At 42.8% G+C, this 27751-nt stretch overlaps 1 protein-coding gene across 3 annotated transcripts in view; it reads left to right on the top strand.

Moving 5' to 3' along the window:
* CREB5 (cAMP responsive element binding protein 5) overlaps positions 1–27751 on the top strand; it is a 417963-nt gene that overhangs the window by 161275 nt on the left and 228937 nt on the right. The window lies entirely within an intron of this gene.

The raw sequence follows: 27751 nt of genomic DNA, 5'->3' as shown, positions 1-27751 counted from the left end.
CCTCTTCGCTGTCTCTGGGTCCTGGCTGGAGCTCAGGGAATGTTCTAGACTTTCTCCTAGTTTCTAGTCCTCAGGTTGGATAAGACAGAAGTTGGTTTTCCTGGCTGGTGTGATATTGCCTAGAGCTCAGAGTGATGTTTTTGATGGGAGAAGGGAAGAGGGAGTCTCTGTTTGGTGGAAGCTCTTTGACCCTGACTTTGGGGAGAAAAGCAAGTCATTCTGTGTCATTGTTTCTTCAAACAAGATTCTTGAACTTCAAGATGACCATGGGGAAACCCCATGGATGTTGAGAGCAGAGCATGGTTCTCAGGACAAATGCTTGAGGATGATGGAGGGAAGTGTCACCTGCCCAGCCTCCTCCCTAACAGAGTATGTCCCTCCATTCCTAAGGTCTAAGCCCATCACCTGTGTCTTTGGTGTATTTCCATGGTCCTCCTTCCCTCTGATCATTTCTTCTGTGCTTCTCTTCCTTTTTAATACCTTCTCATTAGCTCTCCTCTCTCTCTGCATTGGTCCATATTCATTCCTGGAGTAGACAAAACAAAGAAAGCAGGCCCTATCCCTCTCACATATGTAAAAAAAGGCAACACTGAGGCATTGAGAAAAATAGGTAGAATGCTCCCAGACATTGTGTATTATGGAATGGAAAGAGAGCTCACTTCTAAGTATCAGGTGATAGCTCTCGGCCCTTGTTACTCAGAGTGTGGTCTGAGGACCGGCAGCGTGGATATTACCCAGGCGCTTCTTAGAAATGCAGGATCTCTAGCCCAGCTTCCTTCTCTCCAGAATGAGGATGGTATCTCTTCTTTCCACCCTCACAAGAGTAAAGTGGAAAGGAAATAAAAGATTTAAGAGTGCTTGTGATCTTAGAAAGAAAAGGTAGTAACTTAAGCCAAAGAGCTATGATAAATTTATGTTGCTGGATGCTGAGAACTGCTTGCTCTCTTTTCCCAGAATTCTCTGTTTAAAATAGGAAAGGGAGCTTGCTGTGTTTGGTATACGCCATCAGAATTTAGTTTGAATATTCCATTGAATAATAGATACAGTGATTTTAAGAAAAATATTGGAAGCTGTCCCACTATTTGTCAGTCTGTCTTTTCCCTTCCTTGTTTTAAATGCTTGTAAGAATTCCACACCAACAGGGAGCACTAGGGACAATGGCTTATCCCTCCTTAGAATGCTCTAGAAAGGGTACCTTGTCTCTCACATTTCTCAACTCATCAGGATGGGTTGTGACATATGAAAATGAATCTTAACAAATGAAAGTTGTGGGTGATGACTATTCTGTGAGTTTGCCATGGGTACATTTGGTTTCCCATTCAAGAAACAGAAAGTTAATCTGGCCATTTGAATGCTTGGCTTTGTTGGAAAAAGCCAATGCTAAATTCGCAAGTGTCTCTGTTAAAGATTTCTTTTCTTCTCAGATGACTGTGGGAGCAAATGTTGCACCACCTAAAGCAAGAACCTATAATATACTAAGAGGGTGGGGTCGTTAAAGAGAGCATTTCAATCTCAAGGGACTCCTTCACTCCAGGGGCTTGGCTTTGGGCAAACAATTCACAGTTAAGCAAGCTAATTGTAATTATTTTATTTTCCTTTCAAGGGGAGAAAAACGTAAAATGTGCTAGAGTTTACTAGCAGTTTTACAGCATTCCTTCTCCCCTGGAGTTCTGCTTCCTGCCCCAGGACTGCCCTCTTGCAGGACCTTAGTATCTGGCCATTGTTAGTACAATGCTGGTTTTTGTGAAACAATCATTTAAGGGTTAGCACTAAATTCTAAGATGGGTATTGACTCTGTCAGTAATGTACCCAGCTGGCCCAGGGCTGTACAGTTGGATGACATTCCTAGGCAGTGTCACTGCCCTGACAGGTGCGGGTGTTTCTCTGTTACATGTGACCTCCCGACCCACTCTGTCTTCTCGTTTATTCCCAATCCTGGGGTGTTATGTGTCTCTCCTGGTGTGTTCTAGGAGATAATTGTCACTTTTAGGACTCTATCTTGTTGCCGAGCTTGAAGGAAGCTGTTTCGTTGCTTCACATCCTTCCCTGTTGTGCTTACCGTGTTGATTCCAACCCCTACTTCCTGTCATTTCCATTTTCTCCACGTGACCCATCTAAAACCTTGCCCGGATGATCATGGGGGCTCAGCAAGTAACAACCCAACCCATCTCACCAGTGGATTTGGAATGAAACTCTAGGTGGTAACATTTGGGGATGGTTGACTCTTTTAGTTCTCTCAGCAAAGAGGAAATGAGTACTTATTTTAAAACATGAGTTCCCTCTGGAGACTGTGTCTTTAAATGAGCATTTGAAATTGCAGATAGTTTTCTTTTTTTTTTCTCTGAGGCTGCACAGAACCATATTGTAGTAATATTCTGATTTTTGTCACAACCTCAAATATTTAAGTGTCAAAATCTGGCCAAGCCACCTGCAAATGTTTGCCATGGCTACTGGCCAACAAAAACAGCAAACAGCAATGAAAGTCTTCATTCAGGCTCAGCACTTAAGCTGCATCCAGCCAGAGAGGCTGGGACCCACCTGTACCCACGCACAGGGCTCTTTTGCTGCGGCCAGTGGGTGTGTTCACGACTAGAACTTTGCGGGAGAGGGAGGGGGCTGCCTGTCTCCTATTCCCCCCTTTTCTTCCCTTCGACTAGTGCTCGGCTTCTGTTGCCAATCCCACTTTTGTTCTCCTTTCTGCGACTACCCCGCTTCATGTTGTATTTAAACTTAGCGGTTTGAATGGATTGGGAGTGATACTGACATGAAGGACGGGGAAGTGAGAGCAGTGCCTGTTCTCAGGGAAGATTTGGGGGACAAAGTTTATGCATCCTTGTGTGCGCATTTGATTTTCATACTTTTGGAGCAGGCATTGAGCCAAAGTAGAACAAAATGAGTGTGTATGCAAACATCTGAAGAAATAAGGTTATAAAGTAGGTAGACAAACCACATGGGCAACTTTCAGTGCATCCCATGTCCCCCCCACACACACACCATGCCGATGCCCAGTTCTGTCCAAGTAGCACTTTTATCCCAATAGAAACTGGAGGTAAGTATAAATATCCCAAATTGCACTCGTGTGGTTAAGGCAGCCTAGAAAATCACACAGCGCTAGAGAGTGTAGGAGGCATCCCCAAACTAGTGACTACTTGCGCTTAGTCAAACGGGCAGACGCTCTGTCGGAAAGAGTGTCTTTGGCTGATTGATGGTAGCATTTTAGGAGATAAGTTTTCCAGGTGAAAAAAAAAAAAAGAGTGAGCCATGGGCTGTGGGAGAGACAGAAAACAAGCATGTGTTAAATATAGATGAAATCGATTCAGGCTTGGACCAAATATGTGGCAGATTTCAAGCAGTATCTCTACTCCAGTCATTTTTATTAGATATCATGTAACAGGCTCATTAATTCAGGACCAAGTCTGCAAAACCCGGGAAAATGGTGGATGAGCAGGTAACAGTAATGCAAATTCTCTCTGTCTCTGTCTCTTCTGTCTTTTTCTTTCTTTATCTCTCTCTCTCTCCTCATATGAGACATTTTTGTAGGAGTCAGTAATCAGTTGTGTAGGTGGCTATAATCTTAATACATCCCAGCTTTCCTAAAGAAGCCGACTTTTCTTTATGGAGTCAATGTTATTAGATAATTCATGCTCAGTAATTCTTCAGGAGAACTGTGAAGATAATATAGAGTGTAGAGGTCTACAAAAATGGATATCAGTACAGAGTTCTGACGGGTTATGGGAGGCACTGCCAAAATATTCCACAAAATTTCTTCCTGTTTTCAAAATGTTCCATAGATTTAGCTCTCTGTATGGAATTGGGCAAATATATAAGCTCTTTAGATTACTGGTGAAAATTATTTGACAGTAATTGTTTACAATGGAGGTGTGATACATCTAACATCAGAATATACAAGTGTTCCTACCAAGGCTGATATTTGCACAAAAGGTATCTGGTCCATTGTGGAATATTCTAGTTAAGATATCAGGAAACTAGAAAACATGTTCAACAGCATGTGTATATGAAACCTCTCCCTGATTATATGCCAGTTTTAGTCCTGGCAAATATATGTTTGTGTGATGTGCAGCTCTATTAGCTGTTTGGTCATAAGCTCTATTTGCATGAAGCTGTCCTTAGGCAATGTAGACTAAAACTTAGCCAGAAATTTGTATAAAATATCGTAGAAGCAAATCTTGTTTTATTTAAAAATAAAAAGGAACTGATACTCATCATAAATTGTATTTCTCACACCTTTTATGTGATTCTTTAATAATAATACTAATAAAAAGAAGAGCTTATCACATCTCAGAACTTGTTGGCATAAAAAGAAACACCACCTTGCCCATCGGGGAGAGCCATGTGGCTTTGTTGTATGAGTTGTCGTTGCTGCTTGAGGTGTCCATCGAGATGGGAATGTTAATTGATTCAAAGGTTTTTGTGTTATTGTTTCTCTGAAAAAAAAAAAAAAAAAGGAGAGTGGTCACTAAATGATGCCATCACAGAAAGGCACCAATTAAAGAAGCCTTAGATAACAAAGCAGGTTACAGTTTAAGAATGTGCTTGCTCTGTAAGTGCATAGGTGCATAAATCCATTATTAAGAGTTTTCTTAAACTCCACAAACCAATGGAGCATGATTAAGAGTGTCACTGCCCACAACCGGGCAGTGCTAGCGGCGTCCAGGCCAGCCTCTTCCTGCTAGAGGCAGCAGCCGGCAGGCCCCGGCTTATCACTGCCCGCCCCTGCTCCCTACCCTTCTCCAGGACAGCCTGAAGCCTCCTTTGAGTAATTCAGAACAGAAGCCATTATTTCCTGCTTTGTGTTTTGCTGAATATCACGGCCATGAACATTGCTTTATTGTTAGAAAGTTGCTGGATCTTTCACAGCGCCGAGAACATTTACGAGGGCCCTTCAAGGGGATGCTTTCTGGGAGGGTTGACGGACTTAACCATATGGCTCCCGTTAAATCCCATACAGAGCCTTGAGAAATTACCTCTGACAAGGGGGCCAGCAGCCTTCCACTCACAGAGTTTTATGTGTGGAATGAAACATTAAGTACTGATACTTGAGGAAATATAAGGTTTCTTAACATTCAAAAGTTGTAATACCACATGGTATTGTGGCCAGATGAAGGGGGCAGAGCCAGAACACCAGAGCACATGGCTGCATATTCCAGGAAGCAGAAAAACACCCCTGCTCTCCTCTCTGAATTTGGTTCTTGCCTGTGATCCCTCAGGCCAGTCTTGTATGTCTTGGTGTCTCAGCTTCTCACCCAGAACACAGCAAGTCTGGTATCTTAGCTCGGACTGCTATAGAAAAATACCATAGACCCGGTGGCTTAAACAACAGGCATTTATTTCTCGCAGTTCTGGAGGCTGGAAAGTTCAAGGTCAAGGTGCTGGCAGATTTGGTTCTTGGTGAGGGCTCTCTTCCTGCCTCGCAGATGGCTGTCATCTCACTGTGTGATCACCTGACCTCTTCTTCGTGCATGGAGAGAGAGAGAGAGAGAGAGAGAGACAGGCAGATTGACAGAGAGAGAGGAGAAAGAGACAGAGAGATGGTGTCTCTTTCTCTTCTTAGGACACTAATTCCATTATGGGGGCTCATGACCCATTTAAACCTAATTATCCGCAAAGGCCCCACCTCCTACTACCATCACACGGGGGTTAAGTCTTCAACATATGAATTTGGAGGAAGACACATTCAGTCCATAACAGCTAGTCTTCTTGGGAAAGAAAATTGAAAGTCACTCTTCAGTGGCTTGAGCTATTTGTTAGAAAAGCCCGGGATTAGCAGGCTGATACTAAAGAGAAGAAAGGAAGCTAACGTTTATCCAACATCTACTATGTGCCAGGCACTGATCTAGCTTTGCATGTTGTTTTCTATCACATTCCGAGAGCCCAGAGGGGTAGACATTAGTAGACATTTTTTTTTTTTTTTTTTTTTTTGCTCTAGGAAGAGAAGTAACTTGTCCAAAGTCATTCAGCCAGTGAGATGAGCAGATTTTTGAACGTGGCTCTGTTGGACTTCAAACACATGTTTTCCCTGTGCTCCTGCCCATAGCAATCCCAGTGCTGTGGAAGACACATGAGCATGTCTGACCATTTGGGAGAGTCATCTAACCACAAGAGTTGGCTAATGCTTAGTCTCTGGTTACAGTGTAAAGAGCTTCTGTGCTTTCACACACCTGCAGGGTGGTCAAGGGCAGAGGTGGGCACACTGAGTTGCCAGCAGCTGCTTCAGTCCTTCAGTAGAAATATACAGGAGTTCCCTGGCCCTCAAGGAAGGGGGATTGGGGGCTGTTTGAGCACATGGATACAGAAAGGCCCTGTACCTGGGAGATCTGGCCAAATACCCTTATTTGTAAGAAAACCAAAGTCAGCACTGAGAGTGCTGCCCTTTCTCCAGCCATTTGGTTGCTGTACAGTTGGCTTTGTGGTTTGCAGGAAGACCCTATCCCCCGCCCAGATGAAGTGTGACTTCCAGCCTATTCTAATTCCTGTGTGGATAGGTGACTTTGCCTGTGACATCCTCTTGGGGGAGGATTTCATTTCTGAATCTTACAAACAGAAGCCCTGCTCACAAAGTTCCAGAACCTTCCATATAAGTGTCTCTGTGTGTTTTGACCTTCTCTCCCCCCCCCCCCCCCATTTCTAGACTAGATAGGCACAGGTTAGGGACTGCTTCTAGGGCAAGTAGCCTAGGATCATTCAGTCTGTGTCTGTTGTAAATTTGGACACTTGTTCTTTTGTGCAGCATGTTGAAAAGATATGCCTGGAAAAGACGAGCTTTCTCAGAGCCAAACCATGTCAGGTCAGAGGGGAGTCTTGGAAAAGCATTGGCCTTGGGTTCAGAGGTCATGGTTTTAGGCTCTGCCGCTCATAAAGGTTCATAACCTTGGCCAAGTGCACAACAGCCCTTGGCCTCAGTTCCTTCATCTATACGTGAAAAGTTTAACCAGCTGATTACAAGTCACTCTCAGCAACACAGTCCTCATTCAGTGCTTCTTTTCTGTCTCAAATATATTTTCTCTTTCGGTTTGTTTTCCTCCAGGAGCTGAGTTTGGTAGGGGCTCTAGATGATCTGAGTTCAAGGATGAGTTCATGTGCCCACATGGGTAAGAACAGGATAGGACTTGGGAATGCTTGGGAAGAGGAGACCAGTACAGTCAAGAGAAGGGTCCTAACGTATGAAGCCAGAGAGATCTGACTTCCAGGCTCAAATCCTAGGTGAATCACAACAAATTTATAATTCTATCACGTGGGAATGAACACACCCGTTTTACAGCTGAGTAAAGTGAGGTTCAGAGATTACATGACTTGCCCCAGGTCATACTGATGATGGCAAGAGGCAGAACTAGAAGCCAGGCCACCTACACCTCACTGTCCCAAGGGTCCAGACGAACTTGACTTCTCCAAGTTTTGACTTCCTCACATGTAAAATGAGGAAGCATCACTAGAAAATTCTCAAAGTCTCATCCAGCACTAAAAAGCTGATGATTTTCATAACAAATTTAATTTTGAAAACTACTTGGAAGGTCAGTTGTTTGGGGGCTCAGTGCTATATGCAAGACTATGTAGTTTCCTCCCTTGCACTAATCTTATCAACAAACTGTTCTTTTATTCTCATTTTGCTAAAAGTGGCTTATTGCTGAAGATCTGACTAGAAAAACACCTTAACAACAGAACAGTCTTTTAGTGAAAGACATAAAACAAGTGTAATGTAAGAAATTGGGACAATTATCTTGCCAGACACAGCTCTATGGGAAAATGCAGTCCACTGTCTTCTTTTTTAGACTTAACTGTTTTTGGGGTTACTTTATAGATGGCCTGAAACATAAGGCTTTAGCTTATATCAATATTTAGTGTTTTCCTAGGGGTAAGCCTTGGGTAAGATGCCAAATAACTAAACACTGGGAGTTGAGGATATATATTTCCCATAATATAAAATGCAATGATTAACTTCACCTTTCTGTACTTATCAGAGTTCCTACATGGGGATTGGCTCAGTATTTTGTGTTTTCAGGGCCAGAAGCACGAAAGCCTAGCTGGCTCACCGCTGTAGGTTTACATGAGTCCCAGTGTTGTGTTTAAAAGAGTCCCAGAGCTAAGTGTAATTATTCCTTGAAGAACACCAAAAGGTTTAGTAACATGGGAAAATGGTGTGTGCAACGCTCTCCAAGGCGAGCATGTTAGGAGAAATGAACCTGATAAAGCAGAGCTGGTCCTTTGCAACTGGGAGAACACTTTGCTTTTTTGAAGACTGAGCATGTGCTTGTAACACGGCAGTGTCCCAGGGAGCATTTCTGATTATTTGTAACTTTCACATTCTTATAGACTGTATGTCTCATAAAGTATAAATAACTCTTGTCTGAAACTGATTGACAAGTAGTTTCTGAGTTAAAAGAGAAGGACTGCAGATAACCTCTGGTGCCCATTGCAATACTATGTATTCACATAATTGGACATTTTAGGATTTAAAAGATAAAGGATTCAATAGGTTCTCTCATATGTATTTTTCAGTAATATTAGTCCAAATGGATTTTCTTTACCATTATTTTTTATATCCTTTCTATGGAGGATTTAGTTAAAGATGATACAAACTCTGTGGACCTTTTACCTTTGGTTGGATGAGAATATCACATAAATATCCAGTTTGGTCTTGGATTTTGGATATAAAGGGAATCCTTCTGTTAAGTTTCAGTTACGTGCAAATGGAATCCTATTTCAGTGAGGCAGTGCAATGCCATTGCTAGAGATTTGAGAGCCTGGCTGGTGGTTCTGACTCCACCACTCACAACCCCTTGACCTCTCTGGGCCCTACTTTTCCATCTTATAAAATGAAAGAATGAAACTACATTGTCTAACAAGTGCCCTTTTCTAGCTCTTAGGAACATGTTTGTTTCCTTATCATGACTAACACTCGACCACAGCACTGTTTGGCTGGTAGGGATTAATGGAAGAAAAAATTTCATAAAAAAGATACGCCACATTTAGCAGACAATCTAGTAATCTATTTACCGAGTATGTTGTGCTTTTGGTAAATATCAACTATAAAATTTCTATAGAGTAATAAACATTCTTAATGGTACCAGACACATTTAAAAGAACTTGGAGTTTTATAGTTTCCCCTGCTTTGGCAAAGTGCATTTTGGCTGGTGAATAGACCGGTAAAGTCTGTAAAATGATAGGACCCTGGTGAGTGTGGGGTACAGACATGCTGGAATGTGCTTGGGTTGCTTTTTACAGAGTTGCAGGTCTTTGCAGAGAACAGATGGCCCCAGACATCTTTGAAATGCTAGAAATGACTTCCTGAGTATACTCGTCATATATTGGTTCCGATATGGTAATTCATAAGCCAAATACACAGCACTTTACAGCTGACCTCCGATCTATTATTTTCAGTCCATAAAACCAATAAACATAGGTACACAAACAATCATAATGACGACTGCCACAACAAACACCCATCCCCAGGTCACCAAGCCACTGAACACTTGTCAAATGCACAGTGGCCTTCTCAGCATCTGTGGGGGCTGGAGGCCAAGCGTTTGGCAGATTCTTAGGGATCGCTGCTTAGTGAGACAATTCTTCTCACTTTTCCCAGAGTTTTGCTCAGATTGAATACTTGAAGAGATAAGCAGTAAAGTGCTAGATTGAGGAGAACTGGAGACTGCTTCCACTTCAGTATTATTTGGGTAGTATGAGTGATACCATTTGATGAGCCTGCAAACTCAGTGAAACCGAAGTCTACCCCTGAAGCTTTCTATAACCCTATATTGAGTCAGGGTGTATTTTTAATGACAAAATTAGACCAAAATGCAACTTTATAGTTACATGTTTCAAATCACAGCCTCTCTAAAACATAGAAAGAATGAATTTAAAAATAATCTGAACTAAATTGTATGTTGTTAAAGGAGACGGGAATTTTTTTTTTTTTTTTTCGGTACGCGGGCCTCTCACTGCTGTGGCCTCTCCCGTTGCAGAGCACAGGCTCCGGATGCGCAGGCTCAGTGGCCATGGCTCACGGGCCTAGCCGCTCCGTGGCATGTGGGATCCTCCAGGACCGGGGCACGAACCCATGTCCCCTGCATCGGCAGGCGGACTCTCAACCACTTGCGCCACCAGGGAAGCCCGAGACTGGGGAATTTTAATCTCCAGTTGCATCCAAATGAAAATTGTGTGTGTGTGCCTGGTGTGTATGTGTACACACATTTCATAATACTTTTCTTTACTGGAACATCACTTAGGCCATTTGACATGTATATAACCTTATTCAAAACTCTTGAAGGAATTTTCCAGGGGTATTCCACAAAGCATGATTTTTCATAATGCCCTGAATGTCCTTTATAAGCCCCTTCTTACATGGCAATAAACTACGCCAGCACCTTGGAGCCACTTTTAAAGAATAGTCACAGAGACTAACAAGCATAATAAGGTTAAAAAGGAAGAAAACTCTTGTAGCTTTGCGTTAGGCCCTTAACCTAGTTTTCAGAAAACTGAAACAATTCCTCATTATCTAGAAAATGACCATTTGGTTGATGAATTATGTTTTCAGGAGTAGCCACTTTTTATTTCTCTGACACCTTGACGTCACTGGCGTGTGGGGTTAGATACTTAAGTGCTAATGCGGAGGTCCCTGGAGGGTGGTGACAGCTAGATCCTAGAGTCGGGGAGAGAGAACGCCACCTCAGGGGGTGGCTCCCTCCCTGTGAGGAACAGGGTGAATATTTCATAGAAAACTGGCTGTGGCACTAGCCATGGGCTTGGGGCTTCACCAAAGAAGGATTTGATCTACTGGGAGATTCTGATTCATAACTGAAGTGAAATGGGGGTGGCAGGGCACTCATCTAGAACCCTGACTTTCTCTTCCTCCTCTCTCCCTCTTTCCTCCCTCTTTTCTTCCCGTCTCCCCTAGAAAGAAAGGAGGAATCTCTCAAATTATTCATGTCTGCTATTTGGCCATGGCTCTGGCTAAAAGTCTGGAATTGAAGAAAGCTTAAAACTTTTAACTAAAAGGAAAATAAGAGACTTTCCTTTTAGATTGTGTGTGTGTGTGTGTGTGTGTGTGTGTGTGTGTGTGTGTGTGTGTGTGTGGTGTCAATTACTTGAAATGTCCCAATCCCTCCTCATTGTGTGGATAGCTGCTATTTATTTAATTTAGCTCTGTAGTCAAGCACTTAGCAGGAAACCAGAGGAGTGACTTTGTCCAGATCTCTTTTGGCAAATGCATGTGTGTGTGTGTGTGTGTGTGTGTGTGTGTGTGTGTGTGTGAGAGAGAGAGAGAGAGAGAGAGAGAGAGAGAGAGAGAGAGAGAGAGCGAGCGAGGGAGAGAGGGAGAGAGGTTGATTTTTATAAAAAGAGTGTGTGAAACTTTGGCTGCCCCACCGAAGCCACAGACAACCAACCTTATATTGGGTCCACTGCGTTCCATAATTATTATTGCCATTAGGAATAATTATTATTTGCCTCATTGAGTTGGCAATTTGGAACCTGCCTGAGACTGAGGGCTTCTCACAGGAGCCGAAGCGCACAAAGGCTGAGTATTCACCCACAAGTGCTTCAACATGTTTGGATGACATCCTTTGCTTGGTTCACTTCATTGTATTTCAGACACATCGAACTTCAAATTGAATGAAAAGTTTATCAGATACAAAACCAGCGTGAATGAGCGCCTGCGCTCAGACAGCTTTTTTGATTGGGTGCCAGAATTCTTGGCTTTTCTCAAGTCTGGAGATGAGCAGTCTTTTCATGCCACTCTCTTCCTTTAATTAAAAATAGAAAAATAAGTAATAAGATGGGTCTTCAGTTAGAGGCTGGGCTTGAAATGGCACAAGAGGGAAAAACAGAAGAATGACAGGAGCACCCAATGGCAAGGCAGCACGTTCATTGAAGAGGCAGAATAGTTACAACCTTAACTTGATTTTTTCCTGATTTGTTTTGCCTCCTTGCCCACAGACTCTCCAGATTCCAGATTCTGTACTGTTTCCTCGTCCTTTTGCCTTATCATTTTGAAATAGCTGTGCCATGGGTATCCCCTCCGCCCTCCTTAGGGACCTCAGATAGAATGTGATCAGGTATTTTGAACCATGGAGCCCTCACAACAGAAGCTGTTCTCGGCGGAAAGGTTCACTGAGTCATTAAAGAAAACAGAGCATGACAAGATGTTCTTCCAGACGTTGTTTTTCCTATAAGACTTTGTGGATTTCTTGCCAAAGTCTATACCAGTCACAGGTTGGCGAGCATTTAAAGACAAGAGCCCACACCCTTCTGCGTGGGGGTCTGTCCCCTCCCCTTAACCTATTCCTTCCAGAGTGGAAGTTTGTAGCAATAGCTGCTGAATCAGACCCCTCAAGAGCCTCCTCAAAACCGCTGAATCAGAAGGAAAAAAAACCCAACAGTTTCCATTCGATGTGTCAGACCCAACACAATTGAGTGAATGTTGACTTTGTCTCCAGACACCCAAACGGTCTGTCCTCCATCCCAAAACCAACTGCGATTCCTAGACAGGGTCAGGGAAGACCAGGGCAGCCTTGCTGGGCACTAGGCCAGGCATCATGTCTTCAAAATAAATATTCCTCAATCGGTCGGGAAGGGAGGCAACTGGGTACCCGCCTTCTCCCAGATGTGATGCCTGTATGGGGTGAGTGACAAGAACCTCTCCCCTGTCCTAGGCATTGAAAAGAGATTTCTTTTGTTATTACACTCCATTAAGTGGGTTCCTTGGGTGAATACTTCTGTACAAATGAGAAACAAGTGAAAGTTTCACTGTAGTGATTTCCAGGGATTTGTGGTCCTCGATAATATATGTATGAAAACTGTTTAGTGGGGAAAATATTACAAAGGAGCATTCCTGTCTGAGTTTTCATAAAAGATGACAAAATCGTGCTGTAGAGAAAAAGAAATCTAGCACTTTCTCAGTAGTAGTAAAGCTCATCTTCAGGTAAGATTTCCTGCGAGTGTAGAATTGCCGCTTTTTCATTTGTTCTAGGAATTTAGGGGTAGAGAAAGGCCAGGGAAATTGGCCTCCACCTGCATGGAGTTTAATAAAGATGGACCCTTAACTTGTTCATTTTCAATGGTAACCTTCACAAGGAACCGCTTTTTTACAAAGCCCTGTGGAGTATATTATTTATATCAGTCCTAATACACCTCATTGTTACTTTTTTATTCAAAGATCCTGTTGTACCAAGTCCTTTTTAGTCTTACGGTAGAAAGTGCTTGTTTTCAGGGTATTTCTTTCTATAGAAAGCATTTGATCCTTCATGTTTTCATAGTGAATTTCTCCGGAGTTTTACAAAATCTAATTGTTGTTACATTGGTTTCTATTACTGATGGGGCTGATGTTTCTTCTACTAAATGTTGTCTCTCCATTAATTGACTTAGCTTTGAGTCCTTTTCTACAGTCAAGCAATGAAAAGAGCTTGCAGATTTTGTTAATTGTTCCGAATGAGGTGTGTGGTGAGTTTTGCGGAGCTTCTGAACAGAACTGTGTACTGTCAGAGACAAAAGTCACATTAGATGGTAGACCCCAAGGGAGAAGAGGTGACATCACAGTCTGCCATATGACAACACCAGGGAAATAGTTGTTTTCTCAGCTGCACAGAGATTTCTCCCCTTTTTCTTTTTTTTTAAAGGGAATTCCTTTATTTTTATTTTTATTTGTTTATTAATTTATGGCAGTGTTGGGTCTTCGTTTCTGTGCAAGGGCTTTCTCTAGTTGCGGCGAGCGGGGGCCACTCTTCATCGCAGTGCACGGGACTCTCACTACCGTGGCTTCTCTTGTTGTGGAGCACAGGCTGCAGACGCGCAGGTTCAGTAGTTGTGGCTCACGGGCCTAGCTGCTCCGCGGCATGTGGGAATCTTCCCAGACCAGGGCTCGAACCCGTGTCCCCTGCATTGGCAGGCAGATTCTCAACCACTGCGCCACCAGGGAAGCCCCCCCCCCCTTTTTTTAAATGACTGCCTGGTATAAAAGATGAGCAGGTAGATCCCAGCACATTATCATGTGATGTCTATGTGCCATGTTATAAAGATGAATTATTAGAATACTAGAATCCACTCAACCATTCAGGAGCTGCCAAAGGCGAGGGTTGTGGTGATTGGCCAGGTGGGCAGGGCACCCCATCTCCCAGGTACCCCCTCACCCAGAGCAGTTCCACATTTATTCACTTAGTTGAGTTTCTACATAAACATTTCTCTTGATAAAGAGTTCTATAGCAAGACAACAGTTTGAAAACTACAGGCTTAGGAGATTCTTTCTGTATATGTACTAAGAGAGAAAAGGTGAATTCTTGGATGTGCTGATGCAGGCACCATCTTGAAGACCACTTCCCCAGAGAAGTAGTGATACTTTCGCCATTGTGGAGGTAAATGAGATTGGAGAAACAAGCTGTGGTTTCTGAAGTGAGGGCGTGGTGAGGGGAATAAGCCATGAAAGAACTTTTAGCAACTGGATGGGAGGAAGAAAATTGTCAAAAGGAAAACATAAAGACTTCATGGAAATCTATCCATTTGAATCTCTCAGCAAAAGGTAGAATGACCACAGAGGAAATTGTACTGTTTCAGTTCACTCTTTTAGGCAGATGCACTAACACTTGGGATCACAGGGTCTGAGGCACTGAGACCCAGGAGGGCCAGAGAGGCAGCACCGATGGACCGAGGACCCCAGACGCCCTTGCGTCACCCGTCCACCTTCAGTCTGCAGATCTCCTCTCTTTGCCTAATTCAGTTTAGCTCTCTAGGACTTTGCTAGTATTTTTTCTCTCCACAACTTCACCCGTCCCACAGTTCAGCCTGAACTCTGCCCCTCAGCATACCTAGAGTAGTATAAAGGCAACTTCCTTGGAAGCCTCCGCCCCAGTGCTCAGCCCCTAGGATAATCCCTTACTTCTTCCTCTTTCGCAGGCCCAGCATGACCTGTCTCATAGGCAAGCCTCAGTTATTTTCACCTTTAACTATGGTACATGTGTTGTTGTGAGTCGAATTGCATCCCCCCAAAAGATCTGTTGAAGTCCTAACCCCGGCTACATCAGAATGTGACCTTATTTGCAAATAGGATCTTTGCAGATGTAATCAAGTTAAGATGAGGTCATACTGGCTTCTGGGGGGCCCTAAACCTGATGATTGGTGTCCTTATGAGAAGGTCACATGGAGACACCAGGAGAATGCCATGGGATGGCACAGGCAGAGACTGCAGTGATGCAACCGCAAGCCAAGGAAAGATAAGATATGTCAGCAACTGCGGCAGCCGGGAGAGAGCCGGGGAACAGATCCTCCCTCAGAGCCTCCAGAAGGAACCAACCCTGTGACACCTTGACTTCCGACGTCTAACCTCCAGAACTGCGAGAGAATCAATTTCTGTTGTTTTTAAGCCACCCAGTCTGTGGTAATTTGTTATGACAGCCCTAGGAAACTAATACATGTGTCTTCATGTAATTATGGACCTGTTTGTTTTGCCAACAGAATTGTGGTTAAAAAAAAAAAAATCTCTTACTCCATTCTCCTTTTATTCAACTGTAACAGATGTATGGATAAAAACATTAAGAGAAAAAAACTAACTAGGAATAAAAATAAAACTACTCTCTGGAGTAGTGGTATCTTGGAGTCGGGACCTGTTCGGTGGGACACCCCCAAATCTCCATTTGTACAGGAAGGGAATAAAGATGACTGCTCTCCATCAAACAGATCCCCCATTAATATATTCTAATGAAAGATATTATTAGAGATGCATTTTATCTGGGCTTCAAACCTGTACTGCCATAAAATCCACTTTGAGGGGAACAGGGGAGAGTTTTCTTTAGCCATGCATTCTCTGCTCAGTGGTATCTGCCGGATTCTGAAGTATACACTTTTTGTTAATTAAGCTGTCTACTCTGTAGTTTGCAACAGAGGGAAGATCAACAATGCACGTAGCTATAGGGGCTTTTACACTCAGCCTTCCAGAAGTTTTTAGCAGCTAATGACATTCCCTGAACATTGAGGGCAAGGTCACCCATGACTGGTCTGAGGAAGGACAGTCCAGGGTGATGGGTTTTTTGGTTTTGTTTTCCTGTGTGTAGTGTGTGTGTGTGTGTGTGTGTGTGTGTGTGTGTGTTTCTTTAGACAGTGAGCTTAATCACCAAGAGATTTCTTTTAGGTGGTACCTAATTCCTTTCAGCCCTTCAGCCCGCGGGCTGGTGCTCATTTTCATGACTGATCAGGGTTTTAGCTGCTGTTCTCCTAATACATGTTTTTTAAAAAGGAAGTAGCTTATGTGGCAGCACTGTTCTTTTGATCTGTTAACTTTTCTTAATTCTTTTTGAAGCATCCTTCTGCCTCCATCCCTGGCTCTGAGTGATTTAAAGGAAAAATCCTGGAGTTTATATGCTCCAAGAAACCTAATGCTCTGAGAAATCCAATAAAGCCCACCGCCAGAATTGTGTCGGGAGGCGAGCGGGTACGAGATGACCACCCAGAGCGAGCGCCCGGATGGGAGGGCGTTAAAACCAAGTAGACAGATATCTGTGTGAGTCCCCACTGAGCAGGGTTTGCCAGCTATAGATCCCTGTGAAGGTGGGACTAGACTGACACTGACTCAGCATTAGCAAATTTCTTATTTGCAATCGGGGAAGTTTATTCACTCCTCAGTGTAAAGAAACAAAGGCTCTTCTTGCCCTTAGCATCCCCCCCCCACCCCCCTCCCCACCCTTACTTAGCAGCTTTGTTTGAATTTTCACACCTTAGGAACTTTGCGTTTTTTTAGATCTAGAGTGATTCTGAGTTTTCTTTCTCTTAATGGGCTCATCAAATCACTATGTCACCTCGATTCCTTCATATCTTTAATAAACCTGAAAACTGAAGCAATTCCGCTGGCCAAGCCACTGAGGTGCTGTGTTGTGACACCTCCTCAAGCTCTTGCTGTTTGTGATCTTCATCCTTACTGGTCAGAACTCTGGTTGGGTGTTTTCCAAACGTGGGTTCCTCTCCCGGTCCTGGTGAAAGCCCCATAGATGAGCGTGGTGGCCCGTTATGGCAAGAGGAGAGGGGAGGAAGCAGAGAGTTTCCCGGAGCTGCTCAGAACTCTGGGAGGGATCCAAGATGTTCTGATAATTTTCGTCAAATAATAACTGTGAAGAAACTTCCCGCAGTTCAGACCAGTAAAAGCAATGGGATAATTGTTCCTGTCAGCCCTCTGACAACTCCTGCGTCTCCCCAGCTGAGACATAACAATGGAACTCTTCGTGTGGCTTATTCTATCCTTTTGTGCTTTATAACTTCCATCAGAAGTAGAGAATGATTAGGGGGAAGAGCAGGGTCAGGATAATTTGATCACTTTCACCAGCAAGCATTTTTCTCTGGCATGATAAAGACAAGCAGGAAGGCATCATGAATCTCAGACTTCGAAATGATTAAAAAAGTCCAACCTAAATACAAAATAACTTTTCACTTACTAAGTCTTCTAAAAACTGATTTGTAAGCAAACCAGTAATAATCACATTCTGGCTGGTGGCAACAAGTGGGAAAGAATGGGACAGCCCAGCATGGCCTCAGGGCATGTTTTGTCCATCCCACAAAACTACCTTCTGGTCTGGCATCACTCTTCTCACCTGGCAACTGCCTGGCTCAGAAGGCCTGCAGTCTGGAGTGTCCTGGCGGCACCCCACAGGGCATTTCTGATGGCAGAAAACCAGACCCAAGGTGCAGAGAGTGGTCCAGCCCTGGCTTCTGGCAGTGAGCCTCTTGCTATGTGACCAATCATACATAAGATCAGCTCAAATGTTATTGTAAAAGGTGGGTTATTAAATCCATAGGATTCTAAATAGTTCAGTTATTTATCTACACTTGACTTTATTCCAAAAAAGGACTTACAGAGACTTACAGAAAGCACAGTACAACAGTATTAAAAACAAACACAAAATCTGCGGAAGAAGGGAAAGCAGTGTGAGAAAATTCTAAATGAGATGGAAAGACACTGAAGTAGTTTGCTGCTGACGACTCTTGTCATGATTGCTATCATCTTTTAAGTAAAATCAGTGTCTGAGTCTGCCAGCACGGAGCACTTCTGTAGGAGAGCACTTCTATAGGAGTCATCAACTTTTAGGAGAGAAATGAAGCTTGTTTTTGGCTCTGCAGTGGATTTTTTTGGGTATATGTTCAGCTTCATCTAATCATTGGTACTGTGTATCATCAGCATACTGTTTTGGAACATGTGTTTATGAGCACTGCAAGAGTAGGCCAAAGGTAGCAGGATTCTTTGGGAATTAAAAAAAAATAAGTTTTGTAAAACTAAGCAGGCCATTGTGGAGGTGGACTGAGGGGGGGTGGGAGGGAGGGCAGACTCATTAACATCCTGATATAAAGTTCTAAGCAGCGAATAAGAGGCTTAAATACATAAAGAGCGAGGCTAAATTTGGGCCAATTTCCTGTGAAATCTCTTGTGTAATATTTTCAATTTGTGCTTGTTTAATGTGGTTTATTTTCCTAAGGTTCACGGTATAGGTTTTAAATTCAGCCTTGACTACACACATGTGTCGAGAGGTTATAAAACGAGAACCAGCTCCGACCAGTCTCCAACTGGATGCCCTTAGGTGGAAAACATTACCTCCTTTTCAATACCTAAAATTTCTTCATGGGCACTGACTTAATCTTTTTCCTATCCAGTTCCTGACTACTTTTCCATCACCTGGTTTCACCAGCACCTGTCCTGTGACATTGGTTAGTGCACCTAAGGATGCTACAAGGCCTCTTCACTCCAGATCAGGACTCCAAGGCTATTTTGGGCAGGCCTGACCCCTCTGTGAAATCTCAAATTCTTGACACAGAGGGATAATTCCACCCTTTCCAATTAAAAATAGAGAAAACACCTCAGGCCCTCCAGAGGGCTCTGATTTGCAGTACCAAGTTCTAATTTTGGCCTCTGATGTCCTGGATCACATCTACTCTAGGATGGGGCCATTTCCTATATATAGCAATAGTGTTTCGGTGACTTGAATACAGTATGCAGGACCTATATTGTAAGTCAGACCTTAATTAAACTAGATAGGACCTCTCTGTTGTTTGTGGCACTTACTATATCAGACCTTGTCTTATAGTTACCTGGTGTTTGTCTCTCCCTCTAGGCTGTAAGTCCTTAAAACAAAGATTGTGGTGTGTCTCCTGCAACACCCAACATGCTACATAATATAGAAGACTATATATTACTGAAAGTGTGGTTATACATGTGGGTATAAAGTTGTCGAAAAGAGACATCATGTATATGCCAAGTTTCTTAATTTAAACAGTAAGAGATCAATAAGAGAGATAATAAGTTGTCCGAGTGTTTTTATCTTCTTCATTACATTACCATTCAACAAAATATTCATCATTCATTCATTCAGCTAACTTTTATCAGGGACCTTTTTTTTTTTTTTTTTTTGTCTGAAGGTACACAAGCCTTCTAAGTCTAGGTTATAAAGCCAAAAAATACTGTTTACAGTTCTAGTTTCATTTCCAGCTGTACCTGTGGTACAGGGTGCGGTGATGTTGAAATCGGGCATCTTCTCTTTGCCTCCACTGTATTTTCTTAACTATTCTTTTGACTTCTGTTTTCTCTTGGCATGAGTCTTTCTCAAGACTGTGGATCTGGGCTACAAATGGTCGAGTTATTCTCCAAGCCACTGTTTTCCCTGGCAGGGACAACCTAATTCTTAGCTGCTGCTGGCTTTCTTACTGGGGATGTAGTCTCTCTCTTCTCACCTGCCCACCCAGCTTTCTAAATAACTCAAGTGTGGTGTCAGGAAACTAGCAGCCTAGAAATGTGAGCCTCACTTTATGGTCACTTTCCCCCTGACATTCTATTACGAGAATTTTCAAATATAAGAAGCTTCAAGAATTATTTATTTACCACCTAGATTCTACGATAACCATTGCACTATACTTGCTTTATCATATATTTGTAGATTTATCTGTCTCTCTATCCATCCATAAATCCTTCTTATTTTTTTGATGCCTTTCAAAGTAAGTTGCAGACTCAGTCATTTTACCCCTAACCACTTCAGCATCCGTATCACTAAATAGAATTCCTTATTTAGTTATGGTTCTTTTTCTGTCGTTGAAGTTTATAAACTGCACAGATCCTAAGTATGTTAACGGCCACATTTAATGTAGGATATCATTTTCTTTTCAGTTTTTCTCATTATCAGTAACTAATCATGAAGATTAAAAAAAAAAGATTCTGTAATATCCAAGGTTAGCATATTTAGGTGGTGAGTATTCCCGTAAGTTTTTCTTACCTGGCAATATCTGTTCTAGTGTGAAAGGGGCAGGAAGAGAAAAGGAGTGTGCGAGGCTTACATGTTAAAGGCCTCGCTTTGTAGACAGACGAACAGCTCCTTCTGCCACCTCTGTATTCACTAACTTTTTCTTCGGTCCCTTCTTGCTGCAACAATAGGAGAGGTTGTATATGTGGTGGTAAGGGACACAAGTTTTGGCATCATAGAGCCTAAGTTCAAACTCAAGTCACACTGACCTTGGACAAGTTATATTTAATCATTGCTCAGTGCATCTGTTCCCTCTTCTGTTAAAATGAGGATAATATTACCATCTGAGGTTGTGATAATTCAATAAGATAATGGATGAAAGTTATCTGGTACATAGTACATGCTCAATGATATTAATTCGTATCATTATTACCACCTAAATACCAGCTCACTGTGTGGTTAGAGGTAAGTGCATAGGTGTGTTAATTCAGAAAGACTTTAATTTGGTAATCTTCAGTTTTCAGATTACCAAAGTGAATCTTTTGTGTGATCAAGGAATTTTTGAGGAAATACTGAAAATGTATTTTCCTCACTGTTTTAACAGAAATGAACACTATTTAGTGTCAACTGAGATGTCTACTTTTGTGTCAGACAGCATAACCATTGGCTTTTCCTCACAGTGTCTCCATCTTGTGTCCCCGGGGTAATGCCTTACCTAGGAAGGGAAGAGCAAGAGACAAAGGATATCATGTTTCCTCCACACGGTTCCCAGGGCTTTCTTTGCAGCCTGAAGTCACAAGGTGGTTTCTTTTGTGCTCAACCACAATACCATTCCTTCAAGCAGCCAGGCTTAAAACCCAGTAGCTCCCTTGGCTTCTCCGCTCCACTGCCCCCCATCTTAGATCAGCTGCACATTCACCCGAATTTGCTCCGTACTTCCCTGCCAAGCCTCACGTGTTGTGGTGGCTTGTATGGTAACACTCAGAAAATATCTGTTGATTCGCTTAGGTCATGCGGCTATTTCTCAGAAACCTACATGGGGAAAGTTCAGCTCTTCCTAGGAACTAAACCACGGTTGCCTGCTGCTTCTGCCTGCCTTCAGAGGTGATAAGGGGAGACCAGTTTAGGAAAAGTTAGAAGCTGTGAAAGCTGTTCTAGAAGGTAGACACCGTCCAAGGAAGACTGGCCACAAAGTGGCATCAAAAGACCCACAATGGGACAATCTGAGGCTAAAGCCTTCTTACTGAGTCAGAAAAGGACAGATGTTGGGCCTCACTGACCGTGGGGAGTGGAGGAAAGTGGCAATTCTGACATGTGGCTGATACTACATTAGCGATTTCCCAACTCTTCGTGTGTGGAACCTGTGTGCTCTGGGTGTGCCAGACACTTGCTAGCACAAGTGAAGATGCCCTGAGGGAGTATGCAGGGATTTCCAACCTTGCTGAGTTTAGAGAGTCATAAATGGGATGGAGCTGTAGTGTGGTCACTGTGGGTTCTGAAACTAGAGTTGAGGCAATTCGGATCCTTCAGCCCCTTTAAGTTAGTCTTATCAGATCAGGCCATCACGGAGCAGATAGACAGGTAAGTCTCGGAGACCTCTGAACCCAATTAAAGTTATACCACAAAGAAATCAAACTCATGTGGTTTGCATTTCAGAAAGCTACATTTGGTGGGCTGTTCCTGTTTTAATTCGGTAACCTAATGCAGACCATGTGAACATTTGAAACGCTTTTAACAGTTAAACCAGCTCAAATAACACAAAACCAGAGCAGCAATAAAGAATGAATTAAAGCTGATTGCAACTGTGGCCAACATAATTTTTTTTTTCCCTTGCAAAGAACCTGGGGGGAATAGAATGCAGGACCAGTGGGGGAAGAGACTGGTATCTCCATTTTCAACTTTGAGTAAAGCAGCAGGCACTTTGACTTCTTTTATTTCTTAAGCAAATGTTTGAAACAGATCAACTTAGAATATATTGAAATCTTGAAGGGGTTTGCGATGAGGGAGCAAAGGGGATTGACATCCTTTAGAACTGATAGCTTGGTAGTTAGTAGCCCCGCATTCCCTCTGCTAAGTCGGGCAGTGGGCAAGGGCATGGTGCTAAGCCTACAGAGGTCAAGAGTTCAATCCTGCATGGGTCACTTAGCCTCATACTGGAGGAGGTGGGGAAGCGAAACTTGTTTGAGTGCCGTGGCCGGTACTTCCAAGTGTCTACAAAGGGTCGCCCAGGAAAGAGAAGCTGAGATAACGATAGTGATCAGTCAGTGTGTTCCATGTACCAGGCACTATTCTAGGTGCATTCAAGGCCACCTACCTAACCTGGCTACTGAATTCATCTGTGCCTCAGTTTTCTTATCTGTAAAATGGAGATACAATTATTATTCTTATTTTACAGATGAGAGAGGCACAGAGAAGTACAATTACTTTCCTAAGGTTGCATAGATAATAGATGGCAGGAGTAGGATTCAAACACTGGTAGCCTGGTATGCATAGCTTCAGCACCACCACAATATACCACTCTAGCAAGTTAAGGAACTCGAAGACAAATCCAGTTGCGAATAATGTGGACAAGTGACATAAGCCTCTCCTAAGTTAGTAGCCTCTCGCCCAAAGAGGATTGACTGCACCGATAACCACACCCAGACATCACAGTGCGCTGTGCGCGCTTCACAGTAATTTCTCCGTTCATGTTGGTTGAACTGAATTTTATACACACCTGGAGGACACCTCCCAAAAAATGGTTGGCATGCTCCATCCATGAATGGAGAAATTTCTATGAATAAAATCTAAAAGAGATGGTGAATGTCCACTGAATTTATTTCCATGTAATTCCAGGCACTTGATGGGAGAGCCATGGGGTGTGAGGATGGCAGCTTGGGCCCAGCCCTGCGACCTGTGCCGTAGGTGATAACTAACTAATCGCCTGCCCCATTCCCCAGAGTGTGCTGACTTTGTTAGAGATCCAAGGGAGTAAGGGAGAAAGGACCCATTAATGTCAGATCCATTAGCGACAGAAAGCCTGCCAAGTGGGAAAGAGTGAAACTACAGGAAGAAATTTTATTTGCAAACTCCTGAGAGGTTATCACCAGCAGCAGGGAACCAAGGAATCACTGGTGGGCAAAGGGGCTCCACTGAACCCCTGAATTTGAGTTCCTTCCGGAGCAGTGGGAAGCCAGCCATCAATCTCTTAACATGGGCAATGCTCAGTTCATCTGCCTGACTTTCACAAGCACGCCTCCCCAGAGGATGAGAAACCTACCTCCTTTCTCCTTATAAAATGGAAACTGGTGTCTACATTGCCGGCTAGACCCCCTGAACAAAACAGAATTATGAAGTATAAATAAAAAGGTAAAGCTTACCGCTGGTTTCTTTTTCTTAACCTCGTAGGTAAAGTCAAATGGTTAATTATAGTATCTTAGACTAGGTAACTGTTTTCACCGCCCCTGCTCTATTATTAGTGGGGAGGAGTGGATTCAGATACTTGATGAATATGATGTCTGTTTGACTTGAAGGTGAAGGAAATCTAGTTTACCTCCTTCTACAACTCTGGTTTCAAGGATTACAGCCCACTTAACTCTCATTAAGGCCTGGATAAACATAGGCTGCCTATCTCCTAAACATTCCTCAGGTTATTGGTCTAGTTACAATTAGCTTTCTGGAGAAGTTTTCAACTCCTCCCGATTTCCCCAGGCCGACCCTGGCGTCTTCCTGTGGCGCACCTGTGTGACTTTTAGCATGTCACTTACCCAGCTGGACTGGGCATGTCGTGTGCCTGGAGCTCTGTAGATGATGATTAAATAATCAGTGAAGAGTACATGGTGATTGGTGTAGGCAGAATAGGATCTTGATTAACATTAGGGATAAAAATCTGTTTTCTCTCTAAGGAAGATTTTTCATATCAAACTCTATTTCAGCACCTGCTTCCAGAGAACCCAACCTGTGACAGGCTCCTTCATACCTATGTGGCCCAGATAACCAAATCCCTTGACTTCCAAACAGTTTTAAATTAATTCTTCCTCCTCATTCAGTCTTCTCTGCTAGAATTTAAAATTTCTGGTCAGCAGCCCCTGCAAGCCACTCTAGCTATAGGAGGACACAACATTCTCTGAAACTTCATATGGTTCAGGAACACGAGTTGTCAAAGGATCTTCTTACATCCCACTTGGGTCCTTGAACATCCTTAAGTTATTCTAACTCTAGTCTTTCAGTAAATACTTCTTGAGCATCCCCACCTTCCAATCCCCACTATCCAATGTCTGTGTTCTCCTCTATGAAAAAATATAGTTTACATATTATGCATATATATTTTTCATATATATTTTATATATACAGATGACCCTTGAACAGTGCAGGGGGTAGGGATGCCAACCCCCCTTCCCCCCGCACAGTAAAAAATCTGTGTATAACTTTTTTTTTTTTTTTTTTTGCGGTACGTTGGCCTCTCACTGCTGTGGCCTCTCCCGTTGTGGAGCACAGGCTCTGGACGCACAGACTCAGCGGCCATGGCTCACGGGCACAGCCGCTCCGCGGCATGTGGGACCTTCCCAGACCGGGGCACGAACCCGTGTCCCCTGCATCGGCAGGCGGACTCTCAACCACTGCACCACCAGGGAAGCCCTGCAAGATTTTTTGAATGGTGGCAAATCTCAAGAAAATTTTCCAGTATACTTACTGAAAAATATCTGCATATAAGTGGACCTGTGCAGTTCTAACCTGTGTTGTCCAAGGGTCAATTGTATAAATAAATAATAAAATAAATAATAGGTACTTTATATATTTTAATATATATTTTTTATATTTGTATCATATTATGTGCCAGATACTGTGCTGGGCTCTGTGAAAATAATGGAGAGAAAAATAAACAGACATGATCATGGAACACATGGTCTATTGAGGGTGATGGACATTAATTAAAGCTTTATACAAATACCTATAAATTGTAACCCTTTAAAGTTACAAATGCACGTTGGTATGAAAATATCTAGTAGAAGAGCTTGACTTTGTTAGGAAGGTCAGGGAAGATTTTTCTGAGAAATTTTGAAAGACTTTCAATTCTTAAAGTCTCAAACTTTGAGAATAGTGATGGCGATATATATATATATATATATATATATATATATATATGTTGTATATATACACACATATATACTTGTGTGTGTGTGTGTGTGTGTATATATATATATATATATATATATACAGCCAATCAATTATCTAATTTGAAATAGTTTTAATAGTTCAACATTTCTTTCTGCTTCTACCTCAAGTCCCACGGTATGCCCACTTTCTTTGGTGGGTTCTATGCATGTCTTCCATTTTATACAGCAAGCACCCAGCTGTGCAAAAAAGGATAAATCACTTTTAACTTTAGCCAAAGCCTGGACAAAAAGAGGCCTCCTCTTTCTACTTCTCAACCCTTCCCACCAACATGGTCTTAATTTCAAAGCTGGTGACGAAGATTGAACATGCAAAAGGGTCTGGCTTATGGCTCTTTCTTTTGGCAGCAGCAACCTTGGGAATAATTGAGAGATCACATTTCAGACCCATTTTGCACACCATCAAAGCAAAGGGGATAGGACTGATGCTTTTGAAATTGGAGGGGCCAGGCCAGTTTTCATGTTACTCCAGTTGAAGTTCTCTGGCGTCACAAGTTCAGCAGATGGATATCATACACCTACCTCTGGTGTGGTGTTCTGGGTTCCTTGGGAAATCTGATCCTTGGCCTCACTTTCATCATGCCTACCACAGCGCTTTAGGCCAAGGCCTCCTAAATCACGTCATTCAACCCCCCTCCACCCAGTGGACCTAAATGTTGGGGATTTCCCTGACCTCTCCTAAAGGGACCACCTTTCTGACTGGAAGATTCTTCTCAGAGACGATATGGTGCAATTTTTATGAGACTGTGGGGTATGTGGCAGCCACATAGCTATGATGAGTGAATATTCCCCCAAATCAAACATGATGAGTGAGAACTCCCCAGAATTGCTTTTACTAAATATCTGGGCAGCCAGGCCAGTGGGGGACCAAGATAAAGGTGGTCACTTCAAGGTTAGAGATGCTTTAAATAAAACAAACTGAAATTTTACTCTTCCCAAGGGGCAAAAAGGAGCCAACTACGCTGAATATCTCAGAACTGAATTTCTTGCATTGCATATATTAGAAGAAAAGTATGATCTAGACTACAACTTATTTCCATAGCAGCACTCTGGGATCCAAAAGAAGTGAGCCACAGATGCTTAGAAGCATCTCAGTTGCCCGCTTTGAACAGTTCATATTAAACTGTTGAAAGGAGGATGCACTAGAATTTTCTTTTCCTATTTTTCTAGCCAAATAAAACACTTTTTTTTTTTTTTTGCCATATGTGAAGCCTTTTGAATGGGTTAAGAGCGTAAACTTGTAGCTAGATAGACCTGGGTTCAAGTCCTGGTCCGACCAGTTAACAGCTCTGTGACCTTGGACATGCTTATCTTCTCCCCACCTTGGTTACATCATCCATAAAGTGTGGCTATTAGCAATCAACTCACATAGCTGTCATCAGAAATAAATGTGTGCATCAGATAACGCATGCATAGAGTATTTAGCATTGTGTTCATTTTAAGGACACAAAAGTATTCGCTATTATTATTGTTGCGATTGTTATTAGCATGTGATAGTGATTTTCAATAGTGAGAAGGATCCCAGTTTGCTTAATGACTTGTGAGCCTTGGAGCTAGGATAGTGCCATATGATGCTGTTCCCAGCGTACCCGGTGCTTAAATTTGCACTGGGACCAAGCCCATAATTTAGTATGAAACATAAAATGTGTGATGTTCCACCCTGCACTCAAGAATGTGGTTAATGGATAGTTAAACTTTCCTGAGGCAAACTCAGAAATTACTGGATCCATTATCTCCTTGGCAGGATAAGCAGTGCAGCTCTTTTCCTTTCCCAGCTACAAAATGCCTGTTGACAGGACAATCTGGAACCCAAGGGTTGGATAAGTATGGGTTGCATGAGGCCTTCCGTTTTGATCCTCTGTTATTGCTTTCTGATGAAGTGTAGACATTTGGCCACCAGGAGCAGAGAGCAATACAGAAGAGCATATACCTCTTTGTAAGTGGAAAGCTCATCTCTTGGTCCTGCTTACTGTACCACAAGCGTTTTCAGGTGTCCACTGGGGATGCTGAATGATACGTCCTTTCCAGTGTACTCTCCACCAATAAAATGTAATAACAGTACCCTTGGGAATGTTTAGAGAGACGTGATTCCAGATCAGGAAAGTTCAACAGTGGACCTGGAGAGTGGCCTAGATGCAAGTCAGATTTCATGCAAATAATTCTTGGCTGGATCCAACTTAGGTTTGGATGTTTCTTTTAATTTGCTGTTGGACCAGATTAAAGGGAGTAAATAACCTGTCCTCATTCCCATCCTAGGACCACATCAACCCCTACCTCAACTCTAGACCCTCCTCGTTCTCCTGACTTTGGGACCCTGACGAGCCACAGCTTAGCTGAGTCTTGCTGGTTCTACTTGGTGAGGATTCCCAGCCTATGTGGGAGGAAGGA

The sequence above is a fragment of the Phocoena sinus genome, chromosome 9, assembly GCF_008692025.1.
Source record: "Phocoena sinus isolate mPhoSin1 chromosome 9, mPhoSin1.pri, whole genome shotgun sequence".
Classification (NCBI taxonomy): domain Eukaryota; kingdom Metazoa; phylum Chordata; class Mammalia; order Artiodactyla; family Phocoenidae; genus Phocoena; species Phocoena sinus.
Note: the sequence above shows the minus strand (reverse complement) of the source record. Positions and strands in the feature narration are given on the sequence as shown.